Source organism: Mandrillus leucophaeus, unplaced genomic scaffold, assembly GCF_000951045.1.
Source record: "Mandrillus leucophaeus isolate KB7577 unplaced genomic scaffold, Mleu.le_1.0 Scaffold49, whole genome shotgun sequence".
Lineage (NCBI taxonomy): Eukaryota > Metazoa > Chordata > Mammalia > Primates > Cercopithecidae > Mandrillus > Mandrillus leucophaeus.
The window spans coordinates 5,744,509-5,767,598 of record NW_012105253.1 but is presented as its reverse complement, the minus strand read 5'-3'; positions in this window follow the sequence as shown (position 1 = coordinate 5,767,598).

Here is a 23,090-nt window from a genome sequence, read left to right as displayed (position 1 = left end):
AAAAAAAAATTGTTAATCTTGCCATACCCTAATTGAAGAGGACTGGCAAATAACAGTACAAACAAGAGCCAACACCACTGACATCTCAACTGGTTCAGCTTACACTAATTTGACTGAAAAGTTAAAGTTGAGCAAACTTTGCATTCAATGAGTGCCAAAACCATTGTGTCTGAATCAGCTGCAGCCAAAGGCAGTGCTTTTAATAAAAATTTTAAACAAGTGGGATGAAGATCCCAAAGCATTTATTCGAATAATTGTAACAGAAGGAAAAAAAAACAAAAACAAAAATATGGCTTTACCAATACAATCCTAAAGACAATGCACAATCAAAGTAATAGCAACCAAGAGGTAGAAGTGGTCCAATCACAGCAACAGCAGACTGTTCAAGAGCAAAAGTCACAGCAATAGTTTGGGAGATGCCCAAGGCATTCTGCTTGTTGACTTTCTGAAAGGCCAAAGAAGAATAGCATCTGCTGATTCTAAGAGTATTTTGAGAAAGTTAGCCAAAGCTTTAGCTGAAAAATGCCTGGGATCGCTTCACCAGAGTCTTTCTCTACAATGACAATGTTCCTGCTCATTATTTTCATAAAATAAGGCAATTTTGTGAGAGTTTTGAGGAAAAATCATTAGCTATCACCTTCCAGTCCTGATTTGACTCCTTATAACTGCTTCTTCTTTCCTAATCTTTAAAGAAAATCCATTTTTCTTCAGCTAATAATGTCAAAAAGGTCTGCTTCGACATGGTTAGAGCCCCAGAATCCTCAGCGCTTTAGAAATGAACTAAATTGCTGATATTACCCCTTACAAACGTGTCTTGAATTTAATGGAGCTTATGTTGAGAAATAAAGTGTATATTTTTTATTATATTTTATCTTTTATTTCCATGTTTCCAAAAAGTGTTTGAAGTCCCCTCAAAACTCTCAAAACTCAACTCTTATAAAAAACATACCGTCCAGTTAGAAAATTATCAAAGTGCATACAGAGACATTTCACCAATGTGGTTGTACAGATAGCAAATAAACTCATGAACGTATGTTCGGCATCATTATCCAGGAGGAGTATGCAATGAGAAATCTCTACATACCAATCAGAATGGCTAAAATTTTTTAAAAAGCGAGAACATACTTTTAAATGTTGATGAGGATGGAGAGAAATTAGATCATTAATACATTGTCGGTGGAAATATACAATGGTATAGTCTTTTGGAAACTGCCTGAAAAACACTTTGGCAATTTCTTTAAAAAATAAACATACAGCTCCCATATGACCTGGAAATTGCAATCCTGGGCATTTTATCCCAGCGAAATAGTTATCTTTACATATAAACCTATAAACAAATGTATATAGCAGCTTTATTTGTAATAATCAAAAACTGGAAACAACTCCTATGTCCTTTAATAGGTTAATGGTTAAATAAACCATGGTACATCATATTACGAAATACTACTCAGCAATAAAAGGGTGTGAATTATTCAAACAACCACCTGGATAACTCTCCAGAAAATCACAGAGAGGGGATAAAAGTCCAATTCCAAATGGTCACATGTGTGTTGTATAATTCCATTTATATTGTATAATTCCATTTGTACAACATTATTGAAATGTCAAAATTATAAAAATAGAGAATAGGATTAGTGATTGCCAGGGTTTGAAAAAAATGTCAAGTGTGAGAGGGAAGTGAAAATAGGGAAACATGAGGTAATAGTAGTGATGAACTGTTCTGTATCTTTACTGTTCTGGTTGTGATATTGCAGTACGGTTTTCAATATATTGCAACTGGGGGGAACTGGGTTTATGTCACACAGAATCTCTCTGTAATGTTTCTTATAAATGTATGTAAATATACATTCATCTTAAAGTAAAAATATTTTTTAAAATATATGACAATTATACAATGTTGGAAGAACAAGAGAAATATTTTGTTGTAGGATCTCTGTATTATACCTGAGGTGGTATGTATTAGTGAGGTACACCGCAAACCTTAAAGGACCTATTAAGAAAATTAAACAATGGGGTATATATATAATAAGTTAGTACAGAATATGAAATGAAGTCATAAAAGATAACCAATGACAAAGCATAAAAGCAAAAGAACAGGAACAAGGAATAGATAGAAAAAATAAAAAATGATTATGTTGGTACAACTAACACTTACAGTAACAATGTATTAATGTAAATGGTCTAAACTCACCAAAGGCTGGATAAATAATCTAGACTTCACCATAATCTATTTATAAAGCTCAACTCAAATATAAATTGGTTGATATTTATGTGTATATATAAACTGACTTTAAACATAAACATAAACTTTATAAGTAAAATTATAAAATAAATTCTATGCTAATATACATTTCAAAAAAGGCAGTATAATTTTGTTAAAATCAGTGTATAACTCAGAACAAGGAATATTACCAGTGGCAAAGGAGGTCATTTCATAATAAAGGCATTAATTCATCAGGAGGAAATAATAATTCAATGTTTATGCACCTAACAATAAACCTTTAAAATTAATAAAATAGATGTAAAAGGAGCTATAGACATATGCCAAACTACATTTGGAGATTTCAACAGCTCTCTTTTAACTGACACATCACAAAAACAGACAATTAGTAAAAATAAAAACATAGAGAACAATAGTATATTAAGAAAATTGACTTAATAGAGTTTAGAATATTAAACTCATATTCTTTTTGGAACATTAACTAAAATAGATCATGATGTTGGCCATAAAACAAGTCTCAATATATTTGAGGTGATTGAAATCATGTGAAGTGTGTTATCTGACTGGAAAATAATAAATTATAAATCAATAGCAGTAGGATATATGGACTATCCCAGATACGTAGAAACTAAATAACATAGTTTTATATAATTTATGGGTAAAAGAAGATATCAAAAGTTAAAAATATGTTGAATGGAATAAAAATGACAACATAACATCAAACAACATGTTGGATGCAGCTAAAGTAATGCTTCTTCTATCCAGTAAAACAGTAAGACAAGTTCACAAGCACACTAATCTTCACATTAAGCACAAAATAACACCAAAGAAATTGAAAGCAGTGGTGCACAGAAAGTATTCATAATGACAATGAAACCTGAAAACAGCTCAACACTTGCCTAGATTAACTTAACTTTCCACACTGAAAGTCTATCAGAAGAAGCAGCATGCACATCTCAGGCATAAATACTCATTATTTTAGTTCTCAGTTCTACTGTGTGCTCAATACTCAATGAAAAGTTATGAGACACCCAAAAATGCAGACAGAAAACAATACATAGTCAAGGGGCAAAATAATCAGCACAACCAGACTCAGAGATAATTGAGATGTTGGAATTTCAGAGAGGTATTTAAAAATAACTACGAGTAATGTGTTCAAGTCTCTAGTAGAAGAAACTGACAATATGTAATATTATGTGGGAAATTACAACCAAAATGGAAACCATAAAAAAATGTAAAATGCTGTAAATGAAAAACATGCTAGCAGAGATGAAGACTCACTTTGACAGACTTGGTAGCTAACTCAAAGTAACTCAGGAAAGAATCTGTGAATATGCAGATTCGTTAACAGAAATTACTCAAACTTAAGCCAAGGGGAAAAAAAAGTACAAAACAAAAACAGAGCATCCCGTGTTGTTGGACAATATCAAAAATTTTAACATACATGTTATCCATCCAAAAATAAAATGAAAAAAGAGTGATGTAGAACAATATCTGAAGACATAGTGGTTGACAATTATTTTAAAAATTACAAAATACCTCAAACTACAGATACAAGAGATCTGGGGAACTTCAAGCAGGATAAATAATGAATGAAATAAAACACACATACACACTTAAACATATCATATTCCAGTAGCTCCAAACCAAAAGATAAAAGAGAATATGTTGAAGGCACTCAGAGGGTAAAATGGTAGAAGATATACACAGGAAGAAAAGGGAGAATTCCAGCAGACTTCTTGTCAAAAATTATACAAGTCCTAAGTAAAAGGATCACCATGACTAAAGCACTGAAAGTAAAATACTGCGAGCCCCAAATTTTATGCACAGTGAAAATACCTTTAATAAATGCAAAAGAAATTGGGATAACTTTAGACAAACAAAAATTGATAATTCATCGCCAGCAGACCTGCACTATAAGAAACATTTTTAAAAATGGCCTCAGGAAGACCAGAATATATCAGAAAAAAATTTAGATCTGTCAGCAAACTAACAGAGGAACAGAAAACCAAACACCACATGTTCTCATTCGTAAGTGGGAGTTGAGCAATGAGAACACATGGACACAGAGAGGGGAACAACACACACCAGGTCCTGGTAGGGGGTGACAGGGTGAGGGGAGGGAACTTAGAGGGGGGGTCAATAGATGCAGCAAACCACCATGGCACATGTATACCTATTTTAAAAACCTGGACGTTCTGTACATGTATCCTGCTTTTCTTTTTTTTAGAAGAAATAAAGAAAAAAAATCAGCATGATCAAAAAAAATGTAGATCTGTACAAAGAAATAAAAATTTCTGGAAATGATTAGTTATAAATGTAAATATAAAAGATGTTCTAAAATGCATTAACTGCTGTAAAATATATTTTATGTAATTGTTTATTTTATATATAATATATATTTTAATTGTTTTTAGAGACAGTGTCTCACTCTGGTGCCCAGGCTGAAGTGCAGTGGCACGATCACAGCTCACTGCAGCTTTGAACTCCCAGTCTCAAGCAATCTTCCTGCCTCCCGAGTAGCTGAGTCTACAGGAATGCACCAGAATACCTGACTAATTTTGTTTTTAATTTTTTTCTCTTTTGTAGAGACAGAATCTTGCTTTGTTGCCCAGTCTGGTCTTGAACTCCTGGGCTCAAATAAGCCTCCTGCCTTGGCCTCCAAAAGTGCTGGCATTGCAGGTGTGAGCCCCCACACCTGGCCTATAAAAGAAATTTTACTGCCTAACATGTAAAAAAGTTACTTACATGTATTTTAAGTTTATAAGTATGTAAAAATAGCATAGATGACAAAAATAGCACAAAAATAGGAGAGAGAATTCTACCATGATTTGTAAAATTCTGGGTTTTTTCTTTTCTCTTTTTAAAAATTTTCTCATATCAAATGGGTAATGTACTAATGTCATACTAAGATGTAAGAAAGGCACATCTCACATATGAGTTAAAAAACTCAGTCATCACATGTATAAGCTGCAAAATGATCAGTAACAATCTTATACTACATGCAAAACCATATAATATTCAAATCAATATTAAAATTAATTAAAGATGCATATTGTAAACTTTAGGGTAAAAATTAAATTTTTAAAGAGGCATGAATAATAACCTAGAAACGGAGATTAAATAAACTCTTATGATACAAAATTACTCCAAATGCTATCAGGAAGAAAGAGAAATAAAGCAACAAGAAACAGAACATATAGTATGTTTATGGGAATCTAAAATTGGTTCAACATTTGAAAATTATTCAATGTAATTTACCATATCAACATAAATAGAAAGAAAAGTTTGATCATCTCAGTAGATGGAAGGAAAACATTTAACAGCTTTCAACATTCATCAAAGTTAAAATGTCAGCAAAGCTGGAAGAGAACTTTCTCAACTTGTGAAATGTATATGCCAACAACAACAACAACAACAACAAAAGCAAGTAAAATTATATAAACAGTGAAAGACTGAATGCATTTCCCCCAAAATCAAGAACGAAGCATGCATATGTACTCTCACCACTTTTACTCACTATCATACTAAAAACTCTAGCCAATGCAATTAGAGCAGAAAAATAAATTAAAAACTTGCATATTTAAAATGGAAAACTAAACTTTTACTTGAAGATCAATGATTGTGTAGAAAATCTCTGATATTCTACATTGAAACACTGCTAGAACTAATGAGTTCAAGGCCATGGGATATAAGATCGGTATGCAAGATAATCTGGTTTTTTTACACATACTATTATTAGAAATTAAAATTGAAATAAAATTGTTTTAATAGTAAAAAAGAAGAAACAGTTATGAATCAACAAAATCTGTATGATCTGTATATGGAAAGCTAAATATTATTGATTAAAACACTCAAAAGAGACTTAAATAAATGGTGAAAGAAAAAAGTCAAACCAAGACTATTTGTCCATAATTCCACATTTTGTAAATTCTAGAGAGTGAAACTATTTTTCAGTGACAGAAAGCAGACCAATGATCGCCTAGGGATGGAGTTAAAGATTGGTATAGATTAAGGAGGGTGGAAGGAAACTTTAGAGAGTAATGAAAACGTTATTTGATTGTGATGGTGGTGTCACAAGTGTAAACAGATGTCAAAATTAAATAAATTGTATACTTTGATTATGTACAATGTAGTTCATTATACGTCAAGTATCCGTCTATAATCTCATGAAAAAAGAAAAGTTGTGTTTCTATATAGGTCAATTTGTAAATAAAAACTATATTGGTTGTTTCTTAGCCAGAAACTCTTGTAAATGGTATGTTTGTTAGTGAACTTTGAAATTCAGCCCAAACATTCAAATTTATGAAAAAATTTTGATCCTACTGTATGCAAAATTCAAAGGTCAAATACCAATGAAAGAAAGATGTAATTAAATGAAAAAAAAATGTGATTTGAGAAAAGGTCAGTCCATGGGACATTATTTTGCTGATATAAAGATGCTATAAGAATAATAGGTCTTCTTCTAGTTTGTGCTTGTAAACTAAATTTGCCGAAAACCTAATACTCAGTTGTAGCTGATTTAGAAATATAGAAAGGCACTTCTCTTTGATTTTCTTTATCTTACAGTGTAGGTCCCTCTGCCTGGAGCAACAGTGTTTAGCCCTGGCTATACCTTAGCACAGACAATGATACCTTTAAAAATAAAAATTTCAAAGGTGCACCCACAGAGGTTCTGAATTAGTAGGACTGGCATCCAGCTCAGATATCTGGAGGTTTAAAGTACTCTCTTGGAGGTGATAATGCCCCATCATGGTTGACAACCATTGTCCTTGAAAGAGCAAGGATCGAAAGTCAAGTTAGCATGTGATTGTCATCCAAAGACAGCCATCCATATTGGAGTCTTCAAGAGTTTTGACTCTACCTGAAGAGATGCAAGCTACTCAAATATGGATGGAGAGCCTGGAATATAAAAATAATGACAAACATTTAAAGACTGGGAAAATCATGAAGTATTTTACTTTGACATACTTAATGTATTTCAATTTTTATGTAATTATTTCATCGCAATGTTTATGCTTTGATGTTTATTAGAGATATTAAAGAGATTTTTGAAATAACCAAGTAGAATGATCTCTATCTGTTTCTCTCTCGCTCTCTCTGACCTTCTCTCTCTCATCACTTCCTTACCCCATTCTCCACACTCCTGTTTCCCACTCAATGAAACACATCAACAGGAAGTGTGGTCACACGATCCATGAGGTCAATACAAAAGCATCAGAGTTAACCTGTTGATATTGAATAACGATTTCAGCCAGGTGAATAAGAGGAGACAATGCTGTCTTTTTAAAAGCAGTTTTATCTTTCATTATTATAAATAAGAATATATATATTCACTGGAATAAATGCAGCAAATAATTATTGATTTCTTATAATTGCTGTATACTTTCATTATTATACTTTCCTGAAAGTAAGTATAATAAAAAAAGAAAGAATTCCCCACCATGCCACTACAAAATGATAGGCTCAGTCACCATTTTGGTAGATACATTTTTTCAGATAGTTTTCCATGTAATTTTGAAAACACGTATGCAGTAGATTAAAAAAATACTGGCAAGTATACACATTATTTATTTTTCCCTTTTTTGTGCAGTAATATTTCTTTTTAAATATTTTACTGCCATTTTAAATTTGTTTATTTTACTGTGTGCCTTAGTTATCCTGGGTCAATTATTATTTTTCACTTACTTTATGATTATTACTGAGGATACTTTTATTGTGTAGAGCAAGAACATTAAAAATGGCCCACTCCTGATGTTAAATATGTCACTAATATATAATGTATTCTCATTGGGCTACTTCTGCTCAAAATTATATTCATAATATCTTATAATGCTGGTGTTGTATGTGCCATTTCATTCTGTTGTCAAGTAGGAGTTCATTGTTGAATCAACCACATTTTTATTCTATACTTAACATTTTGATAACTATTTCTGAAGAGGAAGGTGGAAGAAGAGTCTTTACTACCTATTGTGCACTTGTTTGCCAAACATTGTGTTTAGCAGTTTATATGCATTATTCAGTTCTCCCCACAAGGAACCTACGAAAGAGACCCTATTGTTAGCCCATATTTTAAAATAAAGTAACTGAGGCACAGAACACATAAAAGATTCATACAACATTATATTGCTAAAAGTGACTTATCCTGGATATAAACATATACTGCACTAGTTCAGTGTCCCAAAGCGTGACAACCATAAAATATTCCCTCTTTAGTAGTCTTCAAAAGTGTGTGAAATTGTTTGCTTCTACGTTGACCACCACTGCAGTAATAAATGATTAAATTTCCAACCACCAGGTTTGTAAAATCAAACCTTACATTAATAGCAAAAGTCATAATTCCAATCTGTACAATGAAGCTCCATTTTGAGCATACAATTTCTGTAGTACTTTAGCCTTTTTCCTTTATTCTGTTTTTCTTTTCTGTAGGGTATTAAACAATTTCTACAAGTTTATTCTTCTTTAAAATTCCAGAGGCAGGGGACTCCACAGTTAGTTCAATACTGATATCTAAACTAGGGTTGCCAGATTTAGTAAATAAAAATAGAATGATGTCCAGTTAAATTTGACTTTTAGACAAACAACAAAGAATTTTTTAGGATGTGTATTCCTTATGAAACAGTTGGGAAAACAAATACTAGAAGTATTATTTGCTTTCCATCTTAAATTCAAATGTAATTGAGTGTCCTGTATTTTATCTGGCAAGCCTAATCTAAACTAAAGCAATATAGTTTTAGAGACTCTCCCACTGATGAAAGATAATCTTGTGTGTCCCAAGCAAATAAAAACATAAGACATTATCTCAAATATTGCTTAGTGAGTTTGTTTGTATAAAGAGAACATCTAAAATGTACAATTAAAAATGTTTACTTCCATCCTCTAGAAATCGTTCTTATTAATCCCTCTTCCAAATACACTGAGAAGAGAAAACAAACTAAAAAACAAAACAAAAAAATAAGGCACCAATCATAGAATGCATAAGGTACCCTAAAGTAAACAGGGTCCATATTTCCTCCAAGGAAGGGTGCCTTATGGAAGTAAGGACTCTATAAACATGGGCCAAACTTAAGGATAGTTAAGTAGAACCCCTCTTCTCCCACCTCTGTCCCATCTGCCTTTTTCCACCATATTGAAATCTTGAATTAATACTGGAGACAGTAGCTATGAAAAGCCAATAGAATTACTTGCAAGTGGCTATCATGAACTACCCAGAATAAAGAGTTCTTTTTGTAAGCATAAAACTAGTAAAGATATTAAGAGAAAGCAATTTCAGACTGTCTTCCTTTTCAGCTAAAAGTTAGACAAGGACACGAAGAGTGGTTAGCTCCCTTCTGACCCTCACACTGAACCCCTGCCCTTCAGAATGATGAGAATGCTCTTCTGGATGGCACAGTTATTCAGCGTTGGCATGCCACTTGATGCAGTCTATTTAAAACGTTTTTAGAAGCTTGGGTTTTCCCTTCCCTATAATTTAGAAGGCAGAACAGAGAGGCAGTTTGCTCTTAAAACAATGCAATTGTGAGCTCCTGAGCCATTGTCAGACTGACTTGTTTTCCATGGAAAGTAACTCCCTTGATGTATGCCGGAGATCTGTACCCCCAGATTAATGAGAGAGGGCTCACATAACTTGTGCTTAGTTCTGGAACTTTAAAAAGAGTGAAGTGATTGTAATGGAAAGAATAAAGGAAGGGACCTAAGTGGCAGCAGAAGACTTGGGTCTGGTTCCCTTTTTTCAATCTTGCTACACACTAGGGTGTGGCCTTTGGTAAATTACCACCTTGGAACTACAGTGTCTTCTTCCTTAAAATACTGAGGTTTGACTACATTATTGTAAAGATCCTTTTGAAACTAGAAGTCTATGGCATTTTACATTAGCTTTTGGTTTCCCTCGGGATTCTTGTGTTTTGTTCAATTCTTCCAGCTCTGCCACTGCTTGAGCAATCATCATAAATCACAGGGCTCACTCGCTCTCTAACAACTCTTTTAGAAATCTTTATGAAACAAGTCAGCCTAAGAAATATCAAGGACTGCTGCCTTCAAGGGCTTCTGGGAAGTAAGGTATGGAAGCATAATTCTTAAAAGACAAAAATAAAAACAACCATCAAAGTACTGAAGAATAAGGGAAAAAAGAAAGAAAGAGGAAACATATCAGAGGGAAATATTTAGATTTTTTAAAAGGATGAATATGAGAAAAATATAGAGGAGCATTATATCAGGACAGGGTTAGAACAAGACACTGTTTTCAAAGAGGGGTAAAGATGTTTCAGGGAAAGAGGGGAAGAGATTGCACCCACAGGAAGAAATAAGTTCAGGCATTCACTCTTCTGGTGAACAGAAGGGCTATATAGTTTCTCTAAATATTACTTAGCAATAAGTAAAGCAGATACAGTCACATATACAACTACCAATTTCCATCCTTGGGTTGTTGGTCTATATGACAGAAAAGGGTCAGGAAGGCAAAGTAATGAGTGGGGAGGAGTGATTGGGCAGTGGTTCATATTATGGAATGGAAGAAATTAGTCATGTGGGAGTTGGGATGCAGAGGAAATGATGGGGAAGAAGAGCAGTGATGTGTGTCTGTATTCCCTGGGAAGACTGAGAAATGGCAACCTGCTCACGAACTCTTGACAGTGTTGGAGAGAGCTCAGGATGTTGAACACCTGAAACAAGGAAATCTTTCTGAGTTATTTTCATACTTTCCATTGAAAGAACAGAAAGAATATCCAATTTGAAAGACACTTCTGTTAGATTTTATAGGTTTATTTTTCTATTGGACAGCTAATAGGTAGCTGCTTCTTCAAGCTGTATAGAGAAATAGCTTTAGTCTGAGGTGCAGAGACAGCTAACACCATGATACAAAGTCCTTTCCTGAAAGAGATGCAAACTTCGTCTGGTCATAAGAAGGATACAGATTATGTTTTCCCTCCTCCTCTTGCTACCCAGTAAGTCTATTTGTTTTATTTTTTATTCTTCAGAGAGCAAGAAAACATGTTGTGAATTTAAAATATGTATACACAAAATAGGAGCCCAAGGAAGTGGATGATTTAAGAGTGGAGAATAATACAGGCAGTGGAATAAAATAATGAAGAAGGTCATTGTTTTCTAAGCAGTTCTGTCTCACAAATCAGTGTATAGGAGAAGAATACTCCTAACTCCATGACCTTTTTACAGCTTACCTCCTTCCATAGCCCATCACGTGAACAGACATAGTGTGCGGTCAATAGACTCTCCACTCCTGCCTTGACAAACACCATGTCAGGTTGGAGAAAGACTGTCCCAAAGCCAAGCCAGTCCTCTCAACCTCGTAATTCACATGTATCTCCACTTATAATTATCCCTCACTTCTCCTTAACTTTTCAGAATTGACAGCTAGACAGTCTCACAGAAAGCCAAGCTGTATGCACTTATTAAATTCCTACTTTATGCAAGATCTGTGTAAAAAAATTCTGAGGAAAGGAAGCTGGAAAACATTGGCACTAATCTCTCATTCTAGCTTTAAATAAAGGCAAACATCTACCAAACCTAATTCATAGCAAAATATATAAAGAAAACTCAGAAAGGGAATCAAAGAAGTGTTGAAAATGGAAAAAAGGAAAATGTACAACCTAGAAACAGCCAAGAAGTAAATAAATAAATTCAATTTATGTACATATACAGGAACACATTATAATAACTTAGCATTTGCATCTATCAGATAGGTAAAAATTCAAAACATGTAAACTGGTGAGGATAAGGCAAAATAAATCCTTTTATGTACTGTTGGCTTTGAATGCCAGGCTTCATCTGATGGGCAATCACTGACAACTTCAGGGTAGTAGACTTACATTGCCTAACTGATGCTTTAAAAATACAATATGGAAGTGATATGAAGGAAGAGGGGACTAAAAGAAGGGAGGGCTTATTTATTGTGCAGGTCTTGGTTAAACTTACTTTTTGTTTTTTTGTGTGTTTGTACATGGATACGTAAAGATAGATCTCTAAATAAATATAACACATACCCTTATATTTAAATATTTACTGCATATGCTCTATTAAAATTCAGACTTTGTATAAGAACATTCTACTAACAAGTCATATTGACATCTCTATAGAAGCAGGACTAATTGGTGGCTCATAGAGGGAAGACTTCCTGAGATCAATAGCGTAATGATTACTATTTCCTGTAGTGTTTGTTAAGAACTTTACCAATGAATTTAAAAGCAATTGATTCTTCTTATTTAATTTTCTACTTGTTTCAAAACTACAAAGAAACTTCTGAGTCATACTCAAAAAGGGATGCCTGGTCACTTACACAAGCAAATCTAGCTTTAAGTAAAGCTTGAGCAAGTGGTATGTGTAAATATTTTAGTGTGTATCTGTAAATATTCATACTTATATTAAAATACAATTTAGTCATTAGCAGCTGGGTTTCTTCTTAATAAAAGAATGCAAATGAACGTGGCACATAAATGCAGAAGAAGACCTGATTTTGATAGTTCTGTCATAACATATGCCCTTAGGTGTGCCACTTTAACCTTTCCAATCTTCAAATTCTTCGTTTAGAAAATAGAGATAATTGCTCACATATCTTCTTTATATATTTTTCAGAAGGGTCAAATGAGCTGTGAGATCAAATTGGAGTGACTCTGGATGTCTATGTGAAAACATTAAAAACTGAAAATTATGTATGCAAGATAAATTATCCATACAGATTATTCATGGTGTGGCAGTATTCCTTCTTCAGAGAAGTTCAACAAATCTCCTGAAAGCTGTTCTGTATTGTTTTCCAGTGAAAACATATAGAATTCATCCGTGTCCATACTTTCACCTCTGGGAGAAGAGATGCCTGACTTCTTATTCAATTATTTGTTCAACAAATTTTAACTAAGCATCTCTTAGACACTGGCATATGCAACAATGAATGAGACTGGATCAGTTAGATGAAGGACCTGTTCTCATGAAGTTTACATTCCATGTAAGTCTTAGCTCATGTCTTAGATTGTATTCCCAGGAAAACATACTCTGAGATGAAGATTTGTGTACAGGAAGATTTGTTAATCATCAATACATGGGAGGGAGGGAGGGACGGAGCAAGGGAAGCAAGTTTGGGCAGAGGAAAAGATTAAGCTGAGATTTAACTGAAATGAGGGCCTCAGCAAGCCCTAGGGGCAGCCAGGACAGGCCTCCACACTGACCTGATATTCAACGTAGGCTGCAGCTTCCATCAGCCAAGGGCTATTTCAAGTGGAGTGGGTTTATAAGATGTGATCTGTGAGTATGAATGCTCCCATAGCTCAGGGAATGAGTGTCTAGGTCATGAAGGGCTATCTGTGTGGGGCATAATAGTATGACAAATAAACATACGCTGTGCCAGATGGTGACTGGTGCCATGGAGAACCACACCGAGAGGCGACCTGAGATAATTGAAGGATTGGCACACGCAGAGGGAAATGAGAAGGATCTGTGAAGGCCCTGAGGCAGAATGTGGTTCCTTTGTGTGTTTGAAGAACAGCATGGGATCACCAAGACTTCAGTGGTATGAACAGAATGAAGATTTGTAAGAGGTGAGGTCAGAGAACTGGTATGGAGGGAGAGGGGTGTCAGGTAGAGGCATATACCCACCAAATATTGACCGGCTTCCTAGTATGGCCAGGCCCTGAAGAACAAACTGTTGGTAAGCCAGAGTGACCAGGCTCCTGATCTCCTGGAGTTTAATTATAGTAGGGGTGGGGGCATGAGGTGGTTGATAGTAAATAAAAATGTGAAAGATTATTTTCAATGGTGGTCCACACTAAAAAGGGCATTTATTTTAAAATATGTTAGAAATGAATGAGGTAGCGAGGTATCTTTAGGTTGAACGCTCCAGAAGGAATCTTTGGAAAGGCAATATTAGAACTGAGACCTGAACCCATAAGGGTGACATCAGAGTCTATATGTAAATTAGTGAACAATGTAGAAACAATATACAATTTACATAAATTTACCTTTTTTCTCCCATTTCAGTTAATAACATGTGATATTTTGGAAAATTAATATAGGATAATAAACTTTAATTGTGACAGCCTCATTAGCAGGATACAAGATGCTATTGGACTGACTCTTGAAGAGAGCTGGACCACTTGGTCCATTTTTGACCAGAGTCCACACCTGTCTCAGCTCCTTAAAATTATGCCAGGAATACAAGGCCAGTGAATGTGCACAGAACAAGATAGATGGAATGAGTCTAATTGAGCCACCATTTGTCAATTTTTCATTAGTTTATTTAATTAGAACTTGGCGAATGAGATGAAAGCAATCTTCTATGTGACTCAATTAACTTCACACAGCTCCATAGTCAGTGAGCAAATTTATAATCTCAACTAACATTTCAATTACATTCACCTCAAAAAAACGTATTAATGACTGATCATGTACAAAGCACAGTGCTATGCAACAGGTTTACTAAGATGATCAATATATGGTTTATGTCTCCAAGAACATTACAAGAGAATTAGAGGAGGTGATGTTTTAGAAAGAATACAGCACGAGGCTGACTTTGATAAATATTATGGAAACACAGTGGCTAATCATTGATTATTGAATATTATGGAAGCACAGTGGCTAATATTTAACTATTAAATAATTGATTATTATGCCTTTGATCATGAAGAAGATAAGGCAAGTGAATTTAAGGCAATCCATCAGCAATACGAAAGTAAATTTTAAAGAGCATACCTTAACCAACATTAGCAGCAAGTGGAAAACATAACATTCATTTAACTACTTTTTACTTTTTGCACAGGTATCAAGTGTTAAGGGTTAAACTTTGCCTCCCAACTAAAATTTATATGTTGAAGTCCTAACCCCTAGTGCCTCAGAATCTGACCTTTTCTAGACATAGGATTTTTACCAAGTTAAAATGAGGTCATTGAAATGGGACCTAAACCAATATGACTGGTGTCCTTACGTAAAGGGCAAATTTGGAGACAGACTCTCATACAGCAAGAACACCACATGAACATCAACACCGCTATCTACCAGCCAAAGAGAGAAGCCTGAACAGATCCTTCTCTCATAGCTCTCAGAAGGAACTAATCCTGGCAACACCTTGATTTTGGGCTTCTGGCCTTCAGAGCTGTGAGATCACATATTTCTGTGGTTTAAGCCACCCAGTTTGTGATTCTCTGTTTCTGTAGCTCTAGCAAACAAACACACTGTTTAAATATGCTCCCAGCTAATATCTAAAGGCAAGAAGGACTATTAACTAATGCAATGATTAATCCGGGCTTATACATCTATCTAGCTCACATGGAAATGAGAGATTCAAAAAGGTTAATTTAAAAGATGACTGAAGTTTATCTCTTCAAGTACTGTCCTTTTCTGAACTAAGGATATTAATATTAAATGTATATGAGCTTTTTTGCCCTGTTAAAGAGTGTACTTAGCATAATCAGCCTTGGGATTATCAGGATGACTCAAAGTATTTTGCCAACTTGCAGTATATACGAACGATTAAAAGGCCACCAGGGCAAGAATGACTGTGTGCTCTGGCTATGGCCCCAGAGAGCTCTGCTTCCTGGGTTGTTGGGATGACTTTTTGTTATTGATATTCTTGTTCTTTTTTTTTTTTCACTCTTTTCAGGACTCTAATTGTCCATTCTCCTTATCATCTGTATGTCTGCTTTCAACAGTTCCTTACTCCTTATAATTGGATGCAGTTAATTGTCTACTGGTTGGGAAATCAGATAATAGAGTCTGTAAGAGTTTTATATAAAATAAGAAAAAAAGGATGTGTGTAAGTGTCTGAGGAATTCCCTCACAAAACATATTTTATGGTATTTTTTAACATCTATTTTTAAAGCTCAGGAGATGTCTGTTTGCTTGTTTGCTTTTCTGGGTTTATAGATACGTTCTGAGTGTTGCATTTGCTGGAAGTCTGTCTTCTGACTAAGCGGGATATTGCTTTATTTTAGTACTGAAACATACGATCAGCTCGTCTCCTGTTCCCACAAGTATGCTAATCATCAGACTGCATGTCTCAGTACACTGAAGGTTTGGGATAATCTTGTTCACAGAATAAAACTCTGACTTATAACCACTCAACTTTGGGACAATTTGTGAGGAAAAGAACAGTGCCAAATTTGAAGAGAGCCATCCTTTATTCTCTAATCAGATCATCTGAAATATTTATTGATGTGAATTCTCTCATGAAGAACTTGTGTCCTGTGGTACAAATTCTTTAAAATCTTATCCTGAGACAATGGTGGGCAGAACCCTGATTTTCTGATATTTGTCTTGATCCAGCTCGAGTACCACCCATGCACCTGCTGCCCCTTCCCTGTTTGCTCTGCTGATCTTCCTTTTGTCTCCCTAGCTTCCTGTCCCTTCTATGATCTCCCCCGAGGCAGTCAGCCTTGCCCACAACTTCAGTTACCACCTAGGAGCAAATGAATCACAAGGTTATGCATCTAGATTAGACCTCTATTTTGAGCTCCAGGTCTGTATTTGCAACTCTCTAGTTGACATCCCTTCTTAACGTTCCCAAAAGTCTTTCAAATTCAATGTGTCCAACATGAAACCTCCTCCTCTGAGAGCTTTGCTCTCTTCCAGCATTCTCAGTGAATGGTATGACCACCACAGGTTACAGGGTGTTATCCTCAAAATCTCTCTTCCTCCAACCATAACAAATCTACACCATATTTCATAAAATTCAACTCATAAACTACTTTGGAAGTCACCCCTTTATTCCCACCATTATGCCAGCAAAGTTGCCCTTGTCTGTTAAGAGAGCTTACACTGTGGCCATGTGGATCTATTCTTTCTTTAAGTTCCAGGATACAAGTGCAGAACATGCAGGTTTGTTACATAGGTATACGTGTGCCGTGGTGGTTTGCTGCAACTATCAACCAGTCATCTTGGTTTTAAGCCCCACATACATTAGCTATGCATCCTAATGCTCTCCCTCTTCTCACCCCGACCCCCAACAGGCCCTGTTATGTGTTGTTCCCCACCCTGTGTCCATATATTCTCATTGTTCAGCTCCCACTTATGAGAACATACAGTGTTTGGTTTTCTGTTCCTGTGTTTGCTGAGGATGATGGCTTCCAGCTTCATCCATGTCCATGCAAAGAACATGATCTCACTCCTTTTTATAACTGCATAGTATTCCATAGTGTATATGTACCACATTTTCTTTATCCAGTCTACATGTTGATCTATTTATATTTGCTCTTGCATTCCTCGAACCCATTTTCCCCACTTTAGTCAGAACATTTTATTGAAACTCATTTGATTATAGTTATTCTTTCCTATGCCCATGTAAACCCTCCTATAGGTTCCCACCAATTTCAATAAAAAGATAGTATTCCTAAACATGGCTAGAAATCTTTGCATGGCCTCCCTCTTCCATACTTGCCTGACCCATTCCTTTTCATGAAAAACATCCCACAAATCTTCTTCCGTCATCTTTCTGAGTCCTTCATAGTTTTTATCTGCTTTCCATCCTCCTACTGCCTCAGAACACTTGACCTGCTGTTCCCTTTCTTTAGCAAACATTTCTTTCCAATCTTCACCTGATTAATTCCTTCTCATTTTTGAGATGTTAATTTAGGCTTCACTTCCCCAGGCAAGCCTCCTCTTACAGAGGAGACTCAAATCTCCCTACTGTGTACTCAAAACAATATGACTTCATTCCATTATATTTTTATAGTTGTAATTTTCCTTTGAATTTATGTGATTATTGGCTGACTATTTTGTCTCCTCCACTATACTGTAAGTTCTATTTTTGTTTACTATTTTATCCCAAGTGTTTTGTTCAGAATCAAGGATATTATAGTTGCTAAAGGAATAAACGAAAATGTTGAGATTGCAGTGATTCACAGACTACCTGGGCTCCTAAGCATTGTCCCCGGGGTTACAAAGAAAATTATGAGAATAATTTTGATTAGGGTGTAAAATGAGTGGCAAAAATATGAATAGAATAATTTTATGGGTAAGAAATAAGTTAGATCCTTAGCTGTAACTCTAGAGTTGGGTTTATAAAAGTTTTGATACTGGTTCCAATGTCTACCGTGTTTTTCAAAATCAATATTAATATATAAAGAAACAGAAATGATTAGACAAGAAATAGGACAAGGAAAGCACTGGCACTTTTTAGGGCTAGGATCGTTCAGGGTGGTGAATCGCCTTCTTGGGATCTGTATTATACCTATCTGTAATTTTTTACACTATCTCTTTTCTTCTGCCTGAAATATTTTCCCCTAGGAATTTAGCATCACTCACTTATTACCATCATTCAGGCCTCTGCTACAATTTCAGATCCTACCTCCCTTGACTGTCTTTATAAGTCAGAATAGAATACATTATTCTGTGATGGGAGAAGCAAATACCTGTGACAGAAAACAACAAAGTTTTATTCACGTTTCTACTATATTTCCATGGTGGTTGCAGGAATAATTCAGGGATTCAAGTTAGCATCTTAAATATTGCTGTTGCTGTACTGAAGAGAAAAGAGAGCTTGAGAAGCTCTCATACTGGTAATTAGATGCTCAACTTGGAGTCACATCAATGCCACTCACACCTCACATGGAAAACTATTCACATGTCCCTATCTCACCACAACTGCAATCTGCAATCTTACCTTGTACCTGCAAAGAGGGAGAACTATGAATATTTGGAAAAAAAGCATAATATAAAACTTAGAATAGTCTCTTTACTTACTTTTACATTTTATAGTAACTATTATTTTTGACATTATTACATCATATTACATTATATATTTTTGATGCTATTCACCTTCTGCCTCTGCCCACAAGAAGTCCATGAAAGCAAGACTTTGTCTTAGCCTTTATCTCTAGCATGTAGATCATACCTGCTATCTGTTAGGCAGTAAATCAATATTGTTTACTAAATGAATGAGTGAATAAATCGTGATGGCCTATTTTGGCTCATACCTTCATGTATCCAACACTTCTAGTAGTGAGCTCAGTTTGCCTTATTCTAAGCCAAGATCCTTACTCAACTGTAAAGATAGATTATAAACAAAGGCAAGGACTGAGATCAGCATATGGGGAGACACAGAAAAGGCAACTCCAACTTGGAAATTTCACAGAAGCTGCATGTGAAGTGCAGCATTGGGTCAAAAATCATCTAACATTTTGGCTCCAACTGACTTTGGCAAAGTTCAGATGAAGGGACTCGATTTTGAGGCAAGAACTACTTTAAAGTGGAGGCAACTTTTATATTTTTCTTCCTCAGGTTACAATCAGCATAATCACTCCCCACATCCCAGTGATCTTGGCAGAAGTTTAGTCCACAGAATAAGTGACCATCTGTGCCTATTCTGATAATCTATGGAAGAATATGTCCTGTCCACTCTCCAAGGTACTGACTCAAAACTGGAAATAATGGCTGAACTGTCCCAAGTGCTGAATTTTTAGTATCAATAAACTGCTTCCTCAAAACTTTTGCATTCCTCCTGCCCCATCCTAGGATGGTTATTGTAACAACTATACTTGACTGAGACATTTGGGCAAAATACTTGGCACAATTATCACTAACATAAGGCACCCACTTGGAAATTTGGATAAAGAGCATACAGTACCTAAATTATTTTCTACAATCACAGGAGAAACTTGGTATATTAGTTTCCTATGGCTGTGGCCACCATAATGCTGTTTGCTTAAAAATCCACATTTATTATCTTATAGTTCAGAAGTTTCACACAGATCTCACTGGCCAAAATCTGTGTCAGTAGTCTTGTGTTCATTCTGGAGGCTCTAGGAGAAAATCAGTTTTCTGATATTTTCCAGTCTTTAGAAACTGCTCACATTCTTTAGCTCATGGCTCCTTTAATCTGCAAAGTCAGCAATGGCCGGCCAAATTATTCTCATATTCCCTCACTCTGATACAGAGTCTTCTGTCTTGGTCATCCACTTTTATGGTCACTTCTGATTACATTGGGCCTACCTGAATAAGACAAGATAATCTGTCTATCTTAAGTTCTGCTGATTTGCATCCTTACATCTATTTTTCATGTAAATTATTTTCTTGCCATATATAGTAACACATTCATAGTTTCTAAAGCTTTAAATGTGGACATCTTGGGGAAGGGTACATTATTTGCCCACCAAACTCAGTAAATATAAACATTTCAGATTGCAAAAGTTATAAAATTAATCAAAACCTGATGAACAAGTGGTTTACGTGTGTGTGTGTGTACATATATGTACATGCATATATATAAAGAGAGAGATATATATAATGACAATAAATCTTTGGATATTAAAATATTTTAAAATCATCTTGGAATCAGGATGGATGCATTATCTTTTTACAGATAAATAAAGTGAGGCATGGATGGGTTAAATTACTTAGTCAAGGTCATATAATATGGAATAATTGATATGAGGATAAAAGGCAGTTTCTACTTGACTTCACTGTTGCATTCCATTTAGGAAGACAGGCCATATTGTAATACAATTAGAAAAATCTATCACGTGGTTAACTGTTTTTAATTCATACAGCTTGAAGTGATAAATGTATATAACCAGAGTAATTTGAAAATATTAAATAAGTTTATTGCTTGATGTTGGCCAAATGAACATTCCTATAAGTATGTGATGCAAAGGGTATTTTGATGCTCCACGTGACCTAATTTAAGAAATTGTTTTCAGATGTGACTAGGTGCATATTCACCCAGCTCATTCCCCTGTAATAGGGCAATACTGTGTAATGTGTACAAAGTACATTCTTTTTGTGAGAAGCTAAAGTTCACCATTTGCTGGTCTCATTACACAGAACTGTGCACTTAAATGAACAAATATTTCAGGAGTTATTTTTAAATGAGTCAAGATGGTCAATACTTAGGAAAAATATAACCATTTGTGATGATGGTATAGATTTAGGAAAAGGTGAATATAGACTTAAGATTTGCCCCTAAATAACCATTCACCATCAAATCTCTGCAGTTTAAAATTGTATTTTGAAGTTTTATCTGTACTAGAGAGTAGCTTTTATTCTTCAGGGATAACTGAATGCTAAACAAACACTGTGCATGTTTATACACAGTCACATAGAAATGCTTTAAAAATGCTGTCCCCTTGGCACTTCTGTGCTTTGTAAAACAGGCACAGCCGGTGCTATTTATATTTGTAATAAAGCATTTAGATTAATTTGTCTGGTTCGCCACAGATTCATTTTGAGAGACACTGTGGCACGCCAGTTTTGGGTATTAGACTCTGACCCTTATCCTTAGCAACTAGACTGCTATACATTTCAATTCCTTCCACTCCATCACAACACCCCAGACTATTTTGTGTAAATTCTTTTTGTCTGTGCCATCAGGTTTCTAAAGAGGCTTACAGAGAGAACTGTCACCACACAAGGGAGAAAACAAGCAAAAAGAAATAGAAGCCTTTTCAGAACTATTTTTGTTTTCAATACTTAGTTTCCTTAAAAGCTAAACAGACAGGATTATAAGCTGCATATGAGGAGCTGAGAACTTTCAGCTTAGTATGACAGCCATGCTGTAGTTTCTAGCTGTTTAGTGAAGGAGTTACAAAACAGCAGTGGCTCATTTCCTTTTCCTGACAGCTCTTATCTTGGTTTCCCATGCTTCCATGGATGTACTTTGGGGTGAGCATAGGAATCTCATTCTTAGCCTTTTTTTTAGATCGTGAGTATTGACTCCATTAGGACTTCTAATTTCACTAAGTAAGTGATGCAATCATTCTTTATAATTTACTTTTATTTTACTGTCTTTATTAGTCTTTTAATTCAATGCTTTATGCTTAGTTCCTAAGTTACTTGCAGGAAAGACAGATCCAGATTAGAAACAAAAATAACAATCAGAAATTCTGTACAGAAGAGAGAATACAATAAGAAAATTTACCCTGGGAGGCTGAGGTGGGTGGATCACCTGAGGTCAGGAGTTCGAGACCAGCCTGGCCAATGTGGTGAAACTCTGTCTCTACTAAAAACACAAAAATTAGCCGGGTGTGGTGGCAGGCGCCTGTAATCCCAGCTACTCGGGAGGCTGAGGCAGGAGAATCACTTGAATCAAAAAGGTGGAGGTTGCAGTGAGCCGAGATCATGGCACTGCACTCCAGCCTGGGCAACAGAGCGAGAGATCATCTAAAAAAAATAAAAAAAAATTAGCAACTTTCACTTTCCAGAAAAAGTTATCATCACTAAGCAGTCATAGTACAAAATGCTTTTAATGTTGTGGGATTATTTTTAATTATGTATAAACATTGAATTTACATTAATATGTATATTAGTATTCTGGCCAAAAATAAGCCCAGTGACAAAGACAACTCATAATTTAAGTTTGAAAAATCTTCCATGAAAATCATCATCATATTCATATAGTGATATGCTACGAAATGTTCCCTATAATTGTTATAACAAGTTGTAAGCAATTAACCACATCAAACTAGAGTTGAAATTGAATATATACTTAAAACTGACTCAGCCATCGGGGGAAAGGTCCACTATGCTTGTAGGCCTGCTACACTGGCCACACCCTAATTGATAAGAAGTATTATCAGGTTTAAAAACAATAGGATCACAGTGCAGATCAGAATTATTATTATTATTTTTTAATTTGGGAAGGAGGAGTCTGGGTCTAACCTTACACAGAAACACTAGTACATAGAGTTGAGGTCAAGATTATTTGGTAAATCTCCAGCTGGTAGTTTGGATACATAAGAACAGAGTAGCGATTGAGCCAAAAAGAATATTTAAAGACAAAAAGGCTTAGAAAGAGAAAATGGTTCTGAATTAAGTGGTCAAGAAGAAAAATCAGAGTTTATTCTATAAATGCGTAGACTTATAGGGAGTCAGTCTATCTCATCTTGTTATCAGAACACGCTCATGGTCTTGAGCTAGAGAAGCTAGTTTTTATAGTTAC